At 48.4% G+C, this 16902-nt stretch overlaps 1 long non-coding RNA gene across 1 annotated transcript in view; it reads right to left on the bottom strand.

Moving 5' to 3' along the window:
• Nucleotides 1–16902, bottom strand: part of LOC106725688 — an 89493-nt gene that overhangs the window by 48128 nt on the left and 24463 nt on the right. The window contains exon 2 of the long non-coding RNA XR_001361615.1: nt 7359–7472. This is a non-coding gene — a long non-coding RNA (uncharacterized LOC106725688). The remainder of the gene's footprint in view (nt 1–7358; nt 7473–16902) is intronic.

Raw genomic sequence — 16902 nt, 5'->3', positions numbered from 1 at the left:
GAGTGTCAGCCTGCAGACTGAAAGGTCCCAGGTTCGATTCCGGTCAAGGGCATGTACCTTGGTTGTGGGCACATCTCTAGTAGGAGGTGTGCAGGAGGCAGCTGATCAATGTTTCTCTCTCATCGATGTTTCTAACTCTCTATCCCTCTCCCTTCCTCTCTGTAAAAAATCAATAAAATATATTAAAAAAAAAAGAATTTTCCTTATTAAGGTTTGGAACGTTGGCAAATTTGACTAATTGGAGCAACTGGTCATCAGCAATTTGATTTTTCAGGGAACCAAGTATTATGGGTTTGATTTTTGGTGGATGGAGCAAACTCCCCCCAAGATTGCAGGGGAAGACAGCCAGCGTGCCTCCTGTGAGGTCTGAGGGAAGTCCATCAAGATTCACCTCCAACTTTGGCCAGAGCCCTGCCCCTCTGGCTCTGCCCTTGACCCTCTGGCACACCTCAGTCTCTCTGGGCTCTGAGGTCAGCCCACATTTTGAGAGGAGCCTGTCCTCTTCATTCTTTTCAACTCACAAGCACTTAGTGATGGAATATGGATAATGGACTAAGAGCCAAAACTGAAACACATGACTCTGAGTTTGAATCCCAGTTCTGCCGCTGGCCAGCTGTGTGACCTGGGGTAACTAACATAACCTCTCTGATCTTTAGTTTTCTCTTCTGTAAACAAGGGTCAAAATAGGTTCAACTCTAGAGAGTCACCTGGAAGATTCCATGAGATGATCATGTCAAGTGCTGAGCTTAGTGCCAGCTGCATAGTAAGAACTTCATACATGGTGCTCTTATTATGACTATTGTTTATACGAAAAATGTGCTTCTACTTTTGGGTAAGGCCCTTCATGTCTCTCGCCTGAGTGTTCTCACCTGTAAAATATAAAATGGTAGAGATGGGCTAGATCCGGGATTCTCAAAGTAAGGTCCAGGGATGCCAGAGGGCCCCCAATACTTTCGGGGGTCCCCCAGATCAAAACTATTTTATAATAATACTCGCACGTGCATAACAAGGAACGTTGCAGTCTCCACGACCTATGACATCACAACAGATGCAGGAGCAGCCATGAGAACCCAGCCACGTTCTACTGTCAGACATTAAAGATCTTTGCAAAAATGCAAAGCAATGCTACTCCTTCTCACTAATTTTTTTAATAATATAGTTATTTTCACAAAATATGTTACTGTTGCTAACATTTCATGGGCCTATTATTGTTTTAAAATGGATTTATAAATAAATATTTTTTAAAACATACCCGTTTAATTTCCGACATGGTAAATAACAATAAATATAACCACACTAGTACACTCTTCGGGCTCCTCAGTACTTTTTTAAAGTGTAAAGGGGTGCAGAGACCAAGGCATCTGAGAACTGCTGGGTTAGATTATTTCAAAAGGCCCAAGAACCTGGGATTGCTGTGCGCCAGGCAATCATACATTGCTCATCACTCATTCATTCTACAATAGATGTTAAATGAGCGCTTCCTATGTGTCAGGCACTTCTATGCTGGGGATCTAAGGGGAACAAGACACAGATCCTGGTAGGAAGCAGACTGACACGTGTGCCCACAGCATGACAGGCACAGGACTTTACGAAAGTCCTTAGAGGAGGGGAGACGAAGGTGGGCGGGGGCAGGAAGGGGTGACACCACAGGTGAGGAGACCAGAGTTAGCAAAGCCAGGCCACGAGAATGCAGGAAGAGGGAGACTCCAGCCAAGAACCAAGGTGAGTGAGGGTGGGGGCTACACAGGGGTTAGGTTAGGGTCCAAACTTCTCAGATTTGACTCTGGAAGGGTGAGCTCTGCCTTGGGGCCAGGTGACATCAGCACCTCAGAGAGAGGCAACCAGGACAGGTGGGGGTTACCTAGAAGATCACAGGCTAGGGGGCAAACACAGACATTTACTCCTCACAGCTCTGCGGGCTGGGAAGTCCAAGATCAAGGTGCCACTGATGGAGAGGCCTCATCTCCAAAGGCAGCCACACTGCAGTTTAGGGCTTCAACATAGGAATTTTTTTTTCCCCAGAGGGGAAGGGAGAGGGAGAGAGAGATAGAAATGATGAGAGAGAATCATGGATGGGCTGCCTCCTGCATGCCCCCTACCAGGGATTGAGCCAGCAACCTGGGCATGTGCCTTGACCTGGAATCAAACCGTGACTTTCTGGTTCATAGGCTGATGCTCAACCACTGAGCCACACCGGCCGGGCTCAACATATGAATTTGAGGGGACATAAACCTTCAGTCCATAACAGAGCCATTTCATTCCCCGTTCTCACCACCTCCCTGCTGCGAGGAAGAAACTGCCGGTGGTAAAAACAAAGCTTCCTCCCTCCTACCATGTATAGAGAGGAAAGACGAAAGAAAAACACATTCATCCAAGCAGCAAATATTACACACTGACAAAGCCATCCCTGGCTTCCCACACAAAGGCAGACACCCACCCACCGTCTTCCACTACTGCCAGGGCTTAGTTTATGGAGCTAAAAATATTTGCCAGGGAAATACTTTTATTGGGAGTATGATTAGAATGTTGTCTATTTTTCAGCAAAGTCATTACAAGAGCAGGAGCCTATGGGCCACAGAAATACCACAGAGGGGGCGCCCGTGAGGGTGGCTTGTCTTCATTTCTCCCACAGGGTCTACATCAATTCCTTTCCCCCCTTTAATCTTATTATTTTCTAACTACATAAAAATATTTTATTGAAGGAGAATCAGAAATTCAGAAGAAAACAAAAATCGCCCGCATTCCCCCTCCACAGAAGCAATAACTCCCACCACATCTCATTTGTTTCCTTCAACCTTCATATGTGGAATCGATACCGACATTATTATTATTACTGCTATTAGTTTACAAGACATAGCACTGAGTTTGGGTTGCCTCTTCCTTTTCACCATCCCACACCATGTGTCTCTTTCCATGCCATCAGCATCACTTCGTTTTTAATGTCTGCCTCCTCTGCTGCTCCGCTATATGGACATCAAGTAATTTCAGCACCCTCCTATCGAAGCACATTGAAATTCTTTCTAATTTTTTCATGTTTATAAGCAAAACTGAGGAAAGCATCCTGGTGACTAAATACTTGCCCACAGTCATGCTTTCTTTCTCAGGATAAACCCCTAGAACAGTGGTTCTCAACCTTCCTAATGCCGCGACCCTTTAATACAGTTCCTTATGTTGTGGTGACCCCCAATTTCATTGTTACAAATTGAACATAATTAAAGCATACTGATTAATCACAAAAACAATATGTAATTATATATGTGTTTTCCAATGGTCTTAGGCGACCCCTGTGAAAGGGTCGTTCAACCCCTAAAGGGGTCGCGACCCACAGGTTGAGAACCGCTGCCCTAGAACCAGTATTTCTGAATCAATGGCTGTACCTCCTCTTGCTGGTATTGGTGCATGTCCATACATTACATGCATGTATACATTTCACAGTCAAATGGGGAGTTCTTTCCTCCCTGTCCTTACTGCATGCTGGGAGAGGTCTTTGGAAAGACAGAGGAAATAGAGGTCTTTTAAAAACACAAGACATCCGTTTTGTGCCATGAGAGTTCACTGATCATTAAATTGGAATTGCATCGCATGTATTTAACGAACTTGAATTCAATTCTTTCACTCAATGGAAAATGTTGTCAATTTTAAGACACACCATTATTTTATGTAAAATTAAGAAATACAGAAATGAATTTCTTCCAGTTAAGACGACCCAATGCCTAAATAGTCTTATGTAACACCTTAATTGGTCACAATATTCCTTGTTTGAAATTTCCTTCATCTATTTTGAGTGATTTGGCCATTTCTCTTGCCTCTTGGTGCCTGGCCTGGTATATGACAAGGCACCCTTGTGCACCTATCTCAGTGACAAAATGCAATGGTTGTTACTTTGCCAGAAAATTCGATATTGGAGTCATTCCCCAATGACAAGGACTTGCTTCATTCATACTGAATATCCACTCCCTCACTCTGTTGGTGGCCTTTCTGCGTACACAGAAACTTTCCCCTTCAATGCCAAGTCATATCACAGCATAATCTTTTTGAAGACAGTTTAAGTGGCAATTAAAAACAACATGCAAGGACCGACAGCTCATAACTCAGCTGAAGCGACGACAAGAGGAACAGCTATGACCAAGTGTGCATGGGCACAGGGGAGAGGTGTACAACACACAGAGTGAACAGACTGTCAGAGGAAGAGAGAGCGTTAGGGAGTGAGATGTCATCTGAAATGAGGTGGCGGCCCTTGAGGAGTGAGGGGATGGGTACCTGGGGGGAAAGCCCTTCAGGCAGAGGGTCAGCACAGGCAAAAGCCCTGCGGTTGGAGCGTGCCAACCCCAGGGATCTGAAGAAGACAGAGGCTAGTGCGGCTGGAGAAAGCGAGCCAGGCGGAGAGTGACGGAGGTGAGGTAAGAAGTGGGTGGGAGCTGGGAATCGTGTGGGGTTGGCTAAGTGATTCCAGGGACTCTGGCTTTTACACAGAGCCTGTGGGAACCACAGGAGAGTTCTGAGCAGAGAATACATGTTTTTGCAGCACTTCCGGCTTTTGCTTTGAGAACAGAGTGAAGGGAGTAAGGGTGCAGCGGGGAGACTATCACAAATAATCCAAGTAGGAAACTATGGTGGCCCAGACCGGTCTCAGACAGCAACAGACACTGCCAGTTTTCTAACAAATTCCATTCTCCCTTTCTTCCGTAGTAATAGCTGAGCACATGGCTGCTCAGTTGGGACTACATTTCCCAGCCACTCCTGGGGCGAGATGGGACCATGTGACTAAGTCTGAACCAATGGAATGTGAGCAAAGGGGATGTGTTTAGCATTGCAACATTTGCTGAAAAGAACATTGCGCACCGCGCTCTTTCTCTTCCTTCCCCCTTTATACGAAGGCCCAGGGGCGTGCTTGGCTGCATGAGCAAAGGGGATGTGTTTAGCATTGCAACATTTGCTTAAAAGAACATTGCGCACCGCACCTCGCTCTTTCTCTTCCTTCCCCCTTTATACGCAGGCCCAGGGGCGTGCTTGGCTGCGGCTGAACCATGGCCACGAGGACAGTGCTAGGGGAGAAACCTAGGCTTTGGAGGAGGGTGTGGACAAAGCCTGGCATATTCCAGCCCACGCACCTCAGGGCTGTCTCATGAATAAGAAATAAACTTGTCTTCTTTAATCCACTGCATTTGGGGTTGTTACAGCAGCTTAACCTTTACCTCAACTAATTCACAGACGTGTATGGGAGATTTAGTGATACCGAGAGTGAATTACACTGTAGAGCAGAATAGGAAACAACCGAAATGTATTACTCAGCCGCCTCCATCCTCAAAGCTCCTTAACTAAGACCCTGCGGGGACTCCCACAGACTGTCTTTCCCCCGAGGTCCCTGCCTGATGCCTTGCCTGTTTATGCATTTGCACTACCCCTGAGGGACACACTTTGCCAACATCCCGGTGCCAGAGAACATCTACCAAATTTTATTTTGTTAAGCAAATGAATTTTCTTTTTCCATCTCCTTTGGAAACAAACTCCAGGACCTTCCTTAGCGTCACGCAAAATTCTGGATGGTGCATCCTCAGAAAAGAAAGAGGCATCTAGCGCAGGTCTCCATCTTAACCCTAAGAACTAGCAGAACTGTCAAAATCACAGTTTTCCTTGCATCTGTCTCACAGTAAATATATTTTTTTCATCCCCTAAAAAATGCTTTCAATAAGCAGAAGGGAGGGGAGGCGAAATGCAGGAGAAAATCTGTTTTCCTCTGTCCTGAGAAAACCTTCCAGTTTGCCCCCGGGTTTTCGAAGTCCTCTCCCATTTACTCGGACACAAATGTTTGCACCATGGATACCCCTAGCTATCCATCCACATGGTTCTTTCTCACACACACACAGGGGCACGCACAGACGCTCAGGCAGCTGGCTGTGCAGAAGGACCCTGGGCGGTCCATTCTGTTCTTTCCTGCTTTCAAACCCCAGCTGCCAACCACGCGTCCCTGGTCACCAGCTCTGAGTCCTTCCCGTCCACCGAGTCTCTGGGTGTCTCACCAAAATTCATAGTGGAGACCTTATGCGGCCCCTCTGCCTCCCTGCTTTTAGGGTCTGTTATGTTCACTAATAACATTGTGACGGGAGTTGGAAAATGCATCAGAAACAAGGTCTCGTCTCAGGGCCCCCAGGGGCAGAGCCTGGGATTGGCACAGTCATGGGTTTCTATCGTCTCAGAAAGGGTCACCTTCTCCCCAGGAGGTGGCTGTGGTGAGCCCAGGGTCCACGCCACCCCTCCACCAGCACAGGGGTCATGGAGAAGGGCCCCCAAAGCCCTGCTCAGGGTCTGGCCAGAATGAACTCCTGTGAGGGAATGGAGGGGGAATTAGTGGGGTTTTACTGTAGATTTCTTGTGCCTCTGTATGGAAAGATGTGAATGCATATATATATTGACTGGGTGAGTTGTCATTGTTACATGGGTCTCTCTCTCTGTGTATTTATGTTACCAGTCCTGATCATTTTTCCAGCCCATCTCCACCTCACACCATTCTTCTTCCATTCTATGTTCTAAACACATACTCTTCTTCTTCATTTTCTTAATGCTTCTTAATTGATTTTTTTAGAGAGAGAGGAAGGGAGAGGGAAAGAGAAACATCCATGAGAGAAACAATGACTGGCTGCCTCCTGCCCCCGACTGGGGATCCAGCCTGCAATCTGGGCATGTGACCTCAAAGGGAATCGAACCAGCGACCTCTTGGTACATGGGATGATGCTCAACCAACTGAGTCACACCAGCCAGGGCCATATGCTCTTCTTAAATTCCTTAATTCTCTCTGATCTCTGTCCCTCTCTCTGACATTCTGTTTGCTTCTTTCTTTGTCTCTGTTGCTCGGTTTGTACCTGGCTCTCTACCTTGCTTCTCTTTTCCTCCCTCCCTCTTCCCCCTTCTCCTCAGGGCCCACCCCCTCCTCTTCCCCTCTCCTCTCTCTCTCTGGCCTCTGCACACTAATTTCTTCCACCACACTCACCTCACCTGGCTGACTCCTACTTCCCCTTCGCTCCTCAGCTTGGCCCCCACTTTCTGCCTGAGCTCCTAGACCACCTCAGCGGCCTGTTGGGTGAGCACCTACACCCCCGCCCCCCTCTGTAACCTCACCATCTGTAACGCGCTCCCTCCTTCACTCTGTCTCCCCGGTCTGCGTGGCTGTGCACTGTGTCATGTCACTTAAGTTGAAACCACTTCCCCCAATCACCTTCCCTGCAGGGAGCTAGGTTAGAGTTGGCCTCAGGAGAAACTTGGGTGGTTTGGGGAGAAGCCAGCCATGTTTATGCTCAGAGGGTCCAGGGAAGTTGAGGCACTGTCGCAACTCATCCATCGTCCTGAACTCGGTGGCTTACCTTGTCGGGGACTGGTGGGCAGCAGGCCGCTCCGTGGCTCCTCCATCTCCTGCCAGATCTCCTCTGTCTCCTTCTCCAATCCCAGATCTGGGTGCACCTGGGTGCATGGTCCTCCTGCAAATCAGAGCATCATTGAAGTGTGGAGGCAACAGGAGACTGACATGGGCCTCAGGAAGACATATCTTCTCATACTGTGGGTTCCACGTTGCCTTGCCCTCTCCCATCTCCCGTCACTGTCACTTTCTGATTGACAGCTGCGCTGACTTCAGGCTCAGCACCCGATGCAGGGGCAACGGGTTACGTGGGCAGCCCCCCAACTCCCACGATCATAACCTTATAGTAAAGACCTTACGCAACTCAGAATGGTTCTGCTTCTCCGACTGGATACACAGCCTAAAACCTCCCGGAGGACAAGCCTTCAACTCACACGCTCAGGTGAGCCCCACCGTTCACTGCTGAATCCCGGGGCGCCCACCAGTTGGAATCTCCGACTGGATACACAGCCTAAAACCTCCCGGAGGAGGACAAGCCTTCAACTCACACACTCAGGTGAGCCCCACCGTTCACTGCTGAATCCTGGGGCGCCCACCAGTTGGACATGGCTCAGTGAACAGTGCCTTCAGGACGCTGATGTCCTCACGGGTGACACACGCCTGCGCAGGTGGGCACACAACTTCAATGTGGTTCTCACTGGATTGGGAGTCACAGACTGGCCGCCCAGATGAACTATGTCCCACTCAGGGTTTTACTAGGTCCAGAGCGCTTTCAAAATTTTTAGTTGTCAACATTTAGAAGTCAGATTTCACACACCAAATTCAGGTGTTAAGCTTCTCTTTAAAAAAAAAAAAAATCAAAGCATCACGCAACCTTGAGCCCATGTGATTCCCCACGCCAACAACTGGGTGAAGCTGGGCAACCTCCCCTTTGGATGAGGTTGTGCCCCTCCCTCCCCACAGCGCCCACCTGCCTCCCTCATTTACATATCACTTCCCGGCCCCTGGGTAGACAGGAAGCAGAACTTGAGTTTGGACTGTTCTCCTTCTGATCTTTTTTTCATGACAGAGAATAAACTTCTATCTTGTGCTGGTCCATGTTTCTGTGCCTCTGCTTCTGGCAGCTGAATCGAACCCTAAATGCTACAATGGACATCACACTATACGGTGTAGAATGGAAGAGGAGGACGCACACCGAACATTTCCCAGAGGAAGGTCACGCACATGCCCTGAATCCAAAGAGACAGACACAATAGGCCCTTTCCTTGTGTCTCAGTCACCCATTTCCTGTACGGGGTTCCCATGGGTGGGGAGATGGGAGGGACGACTCTCCTCTATTTAGCTCACTCCCCAGCTCGCTAATGGGTGTGGGATCTTTAGTCTAAATTCATGGAGCTCCCACCAGCCCCCTGGAGCCCCCTCTCTTCTCCGGTAGCAGGATGTGTTGGTGCCCTGTCCCTCCCCTCATCACAGGCAGCATGATGCCCTCTCCATCTATTGCAAACACCTCGGGCTCATTGCGAAGACGTAGCTTGGCTTCAGGATGGGGCAGGTAAAGGTGACAGCCGATGGTATAGCTGCACAGAATCCCTCGCAGCATAATCATCCAGGGGAGTCCCTGTCCCTGTCCCCTCCTGGAGTTACATTATCAGGGCACCCCTTTTGTTAGCACAGCGTTGTCATGTGCCTGTAGAGTTTCTATATGCATGTTTAGATGCATGTTCATTTCTACACGCATATTTACTTCAGTAAACACATATGCGCTAGTGTTTCCCACAGTGTGGGTGCTACGTAATTTTAAAATGCACTGAGTACAGGTATGTGACACCGTGTGGATGTGGGTATACTTATGAGAGAATATCTGTGTATTAAGGTGTTTTCTCCAGGCCTAGAACTATGCAAGACTCCTTCTGATCTCATTCAATTTGCACAAGCACCTTACAATATAGGTGATACTGCCTGCATTTTATAAAGAGGAAATTAACCAAAAGGGAAAGTCTCTTAGCCAACGTGACAGAGCTACATAGTGTAAGTTATTTGCTGTTGGTGCCACCTCCCTCCCCACACACGCCCCCTTCACCGGCGCACCCATCACCCAACCACTGCGCAGGTTGGCTGCGAAGGCTCACACCTGCGTGTCCTGCTCCAAGGTGCCTGGAAGGTCGCATCCCTCCCCAGGGAAGACTCTGGGCCCAATGACCACCTGATGTGGGGGTGTAAGTGCCCACCAGCTGTTCCCTTGCAGGAGGAGGAGGAGGAGAGAAGCAGACTAGGGCAGAGGGAGGAGCTAGGCAAATGGGATTTCAGGAAAAATCTAGTCTGAATCTTAGTCTTTTCAGGATGCTGATCAACACGTTACTGAACAGAACTGGACCCTAGGTTCTGTCCAACCACCAAGCCTGGGGATTGTCGTCCACACCACCCTGCGTCCCCCTTGGTGTGCGTGACAGTCACGCGCACCCGGGCGACCTCCTGCACCGGCTCGGGAGGCAGCGGTGCACCGGAATTGTTTGTTTGTCTAAGGGCGCAGTGGAACTTAACTGTGGAGCGGGGTAATGGACACTGCGCCTGTTACATTACATTTTATGGTTTTGTAGCAATTACACTGCGTTTTATGGTGTCATAACATATTACATTTTACGGCTCAATATCAGCTTTAACACGAGGCGCCGTGGCCCAGAATTCTAACGAGGGGAGGCTTCTCCTGGTGGGATGGTAGCGGGCTTTCCGCACGACCACACGCCTTGAGGCAAGAGGCCAGGGAAGGCGAGGCAGGGACCAGAGCTCCACCAGCCTCCACACCAGCCCGCCCTGGGCCTCCTCGGTCAAGCCTGGATTTCTCGCCAGAGGTCCTTGCTGCTCTGAGCTCCCAGCACCCCACCTCCCGCTCACCCCCCTTCTGTTCTCCGTACCACAGACAGGACGATCTTCCTAAAGCACAAAGCTGACCATGGCACCGCCCTGATTAAAACCCATCTGCACCTCCCCTTGCCTGGAGCCAAGTCCATATATAAGTCCAAACTCACCCTGTGGTTCAGGGACCCTCCTGTTCTGATCCCCAGCATGGCTCCTCCATCCTGGTGCCATGCACCCTATGCTGAAGCCACCAGGAGCCTCCTGCCGTTCTCAAATGAGCCGAGCCCCTTTTTACCACCATGGCTTTGCACAGGCTCTTCCTTCAGTCTGGAAGGAATACTGGATCCCCTCCTGGATCCTTGTTTTTCTGTGCATTCATTCAACAAATACTTATTGAGCACCTACTATGCTGAACATTGTTCTGACTGCTAGGGACATAGCAGTAAGTAAAACACTTCAGTCTCTACTCTCCTGGAATTCATCTTCTAATGGGAAGAGGTGATACTGTATCAGTTCTTAAAGCCCAGCTCATGTCACCTCCTGCAGGAAGCCTTCCCTGATAAGCCCAGGCAGGGAGGCATGCATTCCATGCTGGTTCAGTAACACTTACCATCACAACTGCAGTCGTCTGTTCCCTTCTCTATCTTCCCCCATCTTTACTTTTGTATCACCCTTACCAAGCCGAGTCCCTGACCTTTGGGTGCCCAACCAGTTGGTCAGATAAGTGAGTGAATAAAGCAAGAGAGAATAAACTATGAGCATGATTTCTGGGTGCAGGTGAGGTTCGGCCCGAACCAGGAAACGTTTCCAGCACAGACGCCTTGAAGCCTGCCACCAGGAAGGCGCCACTGCAACCGAGCATCATCCACTGCCATCAGCTCTTCTGAATGCAAATGGCGCTGCGAGATGTTTTCATGACTTATTCCATCAGAGCACTTGGGAGCTGGCTAGAGAGGACAAGACTGAAGGGAGCTGCTCACCTGCACTGAGACGCAGAGGAGGAAAGGAAGGGGGCTTTGCCCAGGGCTCAGGCCTGTCTGAGTTCAAAAAACTGATTGCACATGTTGGCAAATACTATTGACTAACAGCTTTGGCGCTCTTCGTGCTATTAGAGAGTTGCAACAGGGCAATGAAAACAGCTCTGGGCTAGGCACCAGGTTTTGGCTCTGGCTCTGCTATTGACTTGCTGGGCTACCTCTGGCCAGACCCTTAGCCTCTCTGGGCCTTAGTCTACTGAACTATAAAACAAGAAGGCTGGGCAAAACATAATCCAAGCCTTTCAGAAGTTAGCAGAGTTCAGGAGTTCAAATTCCAGCGTTGCCATCACCAGCTGTGGTCTTGGGCAAGCTACTTAATCCTATGTGCCTCCGTTTTATCATCTATAAAATGGGGAACAGTGTAAAATATATACATTCCTGAGAGACTGGTGAAAGGATGCAATAAATTTATACAAATAAAACAATTAGCATAGCACCTAGGATATCATAAGCACCCTATCAATGAACCAAAGGTTCAACATTAAAATCTCTGCAAAACACAGAAGGCCAGAGCTGGTAAAGATTCTAATAAAAATAATAGTAGATTCATATCAGGCACTGGGCCAAGTGCTTCAGAACGGCATTTCCTGTGAGCCTCACAGTAACTCTATGAGAAGGTAAGTTACTTGGTGAATCTTGAGTTGACCGGTCAAGCCCAGAGCAGGTGAGTAATATGCCCAGGTACCCAGCTGGTAAGTGGTATGGTCAGGGTCAAACCAGGATCTACCTGATGCCAAAGCTTTTCCTCCAACATGGTAAAATTTCAGCCATTCTTTCTTCAAATATTTGTCAATCCCACCTTTCTCACTTCTCCCTCAGGGAATCCAACTACACATCTTACACTGCTTGATGTCCCATAGTTCACTGATGCTCTGTCCTTTTTTAAAACATTATTTTTTTCTCTGTGTGTTACACCTTGCATAGTTCCCATCACTAAATCTTCAGGTTCACTAATCGTCTCTTCAGCAGTATCTAATCTGATGTTAATCCATTCAGTATATTTTTCACCTTACACATGCAGTTTTCATCTCCAGAAGTTCAACTTGGGTCTTTTTTATGTCTTCCGTATCTCTAACATTTTTTAATTATGAAGTACAGTTAAAATAACTGTTCTAATGTCCTTATTAGCTAATTCTAATTCTGGGCCAGTTTCAATTGATATTTCTTCCCATTATGGATTATATTTCCCTGCTCATTTGCATGCTTGTTAATCTTTGATTGGATGCTAATCAGGATCGGGCATATGACCTAATTCTGGCCAATGAACCATTCGTCTAAGCCAGTCATAGAGATTACATCTGCCTAGCAAATGCCTGGTTTAGGAATGAGCATGTGACCCAATTCCGGCCAATGAACTGTAAGAAGAAATCTGCAGGGAGAATTTTGGGAAAGATTTCCTCCCTCTTAGAGGCCAGTTCCTCCAGATGTGACCATTTTTGATGCGACGCCGGGAACTTCTGCCTTTACTGAATACTCACAGTGTCCCAGGCCCTGTGCTAACTGCATACGTCATGTGACATAACAGCACACCTTTGAAGTCCTCATTATCATGATGCCTTTACAGATAAGGAAACTGTAAAGGTTCAGAGTGGTGAATGCCCTTCCCCACAGTCACATGGGTAGCCAAGGGCAGAGATGGGATTAGAAGCCACGTCTCTCTGGCTGCAGAATTAGTGACCTTAAAATCCTACTCTATATACTTACTGTCTGCTCAAAGCCAAGTCCAGGTGAGCCTCCTTCCCCTCACTGATCCATATTCATGCAGCTCAGAGCCAAGTAATTGGAGCTGCCAAAGGATCGAGAAGCCAAGCTAATGAGCTTGCTCAGCTCCTGTTCTGAAACTACATCCCCTACTGGGCCGTGGGCCTCTTCTGTCAATATTGACACCTGTCTGAGGCACTGGGAACCTGCCAGGGACAGAGGAGCAGCTGCTGCTGAGACTTAAAGAGAGAAATGGAAAGAAAATAATACAGCCCCTCCCCCCCCCGCCCATCCACAAAACGACCACTTGGCACTGCAGACCCTGCAAAGCCCTGAGCCGGCCAATTGCACAGCACATGACGGGGCTCCTGCACCCAAGGGCAGTGACCAGCCTGGCAGCAGCGCCTGAGAGCTGGGGGGTCTGCTCTGGCAACGGGATGATGCCTCCTTGCCAGGTACGCTCCTGGGGGCTGAGAGTCTAAGTTCTTGGACCTGCTCACAGGCACTGCCCAGTCTGCAACCCTCTGGAGAGCCAAAGTCATACTCCAGAAGGTCATGGGGGTTGGGGGCTAAGAAATCAGGACTTGGAAAAACAAGTCCTGATTTTTAAAAAATTTTACTTTTTAAAAAATATGACTTTATTGATTTCAGAGAGGAAGGGAGAGGGAGAAAGAGAAACATCGATCAGTTGCCCCCTGCAATCCCTCTGGGGATGGAGCCCGCAATCTGGCATGTGCCCTGACCAGGAATCGAACCGCCCACCTCTCAGTGCATGGGACGATGCTCAACCAACTGAGCCACACCAGCCAGGGCAAGCCTTCCTTTTCGAGAAGGATGGTGCAAGGTAAGGAGCACTGGCTGTGGAGTCATACAGGACTGGGTTTGAATCCCATACTAAGCGAGTTATCCCAATTCCGTTTCTTCACCTGTAAATTGATGACAATCCTCCCTGCTTAGTGGAGTTGTGAGGACAGTATAAGTTACAATATAGTTTGCAATGTGCTATGAAATGGATACGTACAGAAAGCTGGGGGGCCCCAAGGAACACATGACCCCGTCTTAAAAAATAGATTCTAATGGGAAGAGAGTAGATGGATGAGTAGTTGATACCAGCAGAGGGTATGGGAAGGGTGGTTCAGGAAGAGGGAACAGCATGTGCAAAGGCCAGGAGGCCAAATAGTACGTGGTCCAGTTGGAACACTGACCAAAGCGCCGTTTGTCTAACGCCAGACCACAGGACCCTTCTGCACATTCATAGCTTGGCCTTTATCTTGAAGGCACTGAGGAGCCATTGAACTTTTTTAGGCACAGCAGTGACCTGAATCTACGGGGCTTTAAACAATTCATCTTAACCTCTCTGGTTATCGGTTTCCTCCCAACTGGCCTCAAATAGCTTCACACGCCCTGCGGCATTTGTGTGAAGATTGGGAAAAGCTATGTGCCTTAAAGAGCTTTGTAAATCATTACCTGCCTGGCAAATAGAAGGCAAGGTCATCAGCCAATAAGTCAATATCGTTATATCGACTTCAAGGTTTTTCTGTCCCTAGCAGTTTCTCTCACCAAGGCCACAAGTCCAATAAGACGTGGCAATAGCTTCACACGCCCTGCGGCATTTGTGTGAAGATTGGGAAAAGCTATGTGCCTTAAAGAGCTTTGTAAATCATTACCTGCCTGGCAAATAGAAGGCAAGGTCATCGGCCAATAAGTCAATATCGTTATATCGACTTCAAGGTTTTTCTGTCCCTAGCAGTTTCTCTCACCAAGGCCACAAGTCCAATAAGACGTGGGTAAGAACTTACTTGGCAAACGCTAGAACTTGTGCTTAAAGGTGGAGGTTTGCTAGTTGCCTCCCTCACGTCTGTGTTAACTTTGGGTCTTCCACGAAGCAGATGCTAAAGCGGGGTTAGGCATGTAAGAGGTTTATTAGAGGAAATGCCTGTGCGAGATGGAGAAGGACCCGAGAGCCTGGGGAGCCGCCACCCTGATGCAGGTCTGATCCCAAGTGAAGGCAGAGAGAGGGAAAGAGAAAGAGTGACGGAAGCATCGGAGCTAAGCCACGCCATTCAGCAAGGCCCCCAGGGAGTCCGTGAGCCAAAGCCCCCTGGCAGGGGAATCTCATGTCTCCTGGGAATGGGCCTCCTTAGCATTCCTTCCCCATCAGCCACTGGCTGGGAGCAGCCCGAGGGAAGTGTGGCCCCTGCAGAAACTGATGGATTTCAGAGCACGGTAGCTGCGCCCCTCGATCCCTCATGCTTCCTGCGGCGATCTGTGAGGTGCACTGTCATGGCCACCACAGTATCCACGACCCTTCTTGTGACAACGGCCTCATTTATTTTTAGAAATCTGTTCCTTTCCTGCTCTCACTCCACATGCCCAGGCCTGAGACAGCTGGAGCGTCACAGGCCCTGGCTGCATCTATAGCGCGAATAAAGCCGGGTGAGTTGGATATTTGTGCTTCAGAGGCCCAACACCTCCACCCCCGCCCCTAAATTATGTGAGTGAGGATATCGGCCCAAAGATCAGGAAGGATCAACAATGGCCTACCTTATGTGATCAAAGCAGAGAACAGAGACAGAGAATCTGGTTGCCATGTGGATATGTAGGCCCTGAATTATTCAAATTATTTTACTAACTGTTGTGCGGAAGGTTCTATCACTGTGACTGTCCAACCACACCACCTCATACAGGGAGCAGTCTCACCCCCACCCCCTGGCTGAGATATGGGCCTGGGCAACCTTGAACTTGGCCCACTGTTGATTGGACCACACCTGCTAGACCCAATGTACCTGAGTGCACCTGGTCCCAGGGCGGCCACTGACGGACTGGCTGGTGACACAGGCCTTACCTGGTGAAGGAGCTGAGCTGAGCCATTCAGAGCCTCTCTCCTGGAAATTCAGACTAAATTTCCCAGAGACTGAAATAGTCAGACGCTGGCACTGAAGAAGCCAAGGCATGAGGCTGCCTTCTGGCCAGGGAGGCTCTGACGGGCCACAGACAGGAAGAGGTTTTGAGGAGCAGAACCGTGGACAGTAGTAAAGGCTCAGTGAACAGGAGCACAGAGGGAACCTACGGAGAGGAGAGGCCGAGCTGGAGAGAACCCAGCTCGTTCCTGAACCGCTTCGTTCCCAATGTTTCCGTTCCATTTCTGGCTACGATTCACGGGAAGCCCTGGAAATAACTTTTTCTTTTCTGAACAGAAAAAGTGATGCATTGTCATTGGGTAAAATAATCAGAAAAGAAAAAGCTCAGAGAGGAATATAAAAAACAACTCTGATTCTCATCTTCACAAAGCATCACATTCCACGCCGTCTTTTCCATGCGCTCATGGCCATATGTGTAGATGTTTTTTCCCTATAAAACTGTGATCATACTATTTGGTTTCTTTCACTCAACAATGTATCATAGATTTTCCCCCATTCAATATTCTTCTCTAATATGCTTTAAAATTATTTCATAGTATTCCATTCTAAGGATGTGCCAACTTATGTAATTCCTTGTCATTGGACAATTGGGCTTTTCAAGCCTCCCTCCCCCACTTTGCTTTTATAAATGTTTCAAAGAACACAGCTGTAGCTAAATCGTTGCCCTCATGATTATCCCTTTATAATAAATAATAAATGATTAGAAGGCTGATTGCTAGGTGACTGGGCACACACATCTCTTAAATCCTTTGATACATATTGTTAAATTACACTCAGGGAAGGTTGCAAAGATTTAAGTGCCCATCAGTAATGTATGAATGTGTTTGATGCAAAGGAGGGTTTTTGTTTTTTTTAATTGACTCTTCCGTATCTTGGAGACCGTATCTTCACTGTTTGGAAATGCATAGTGTCCTGGTATACAACAGGCAGGCAAAACGTGTTGGTTGACCCGACTAAGGTCACAAGGAGCGACTGAGGAGCCCCCTTCTCGTGAGCTAATTTGAGGCGGTCTCATGTCCTTGCAGCCCCCACAGCA

Source organism: Myotis brandtii, unplaced genomic scaffold (assembly GCF_000412655.1).
Source record: "Myotis brandtii unplaced genomic scaffold, ASM41265v1 scaffold181, whole genome shotgun sequence".
Classification (NCBI taxonomy): Eukaryota; Metazoa; Chordata; class Mammalia; order Chiroptera; family Vespertilionidae; genus Myotis; species Myotis brandtii.
The sequence above is the reverse complement of the archived record's forward strand: the minus strand, read 5'-3'. Positions and strand labels throughout refer to the sequence as shown.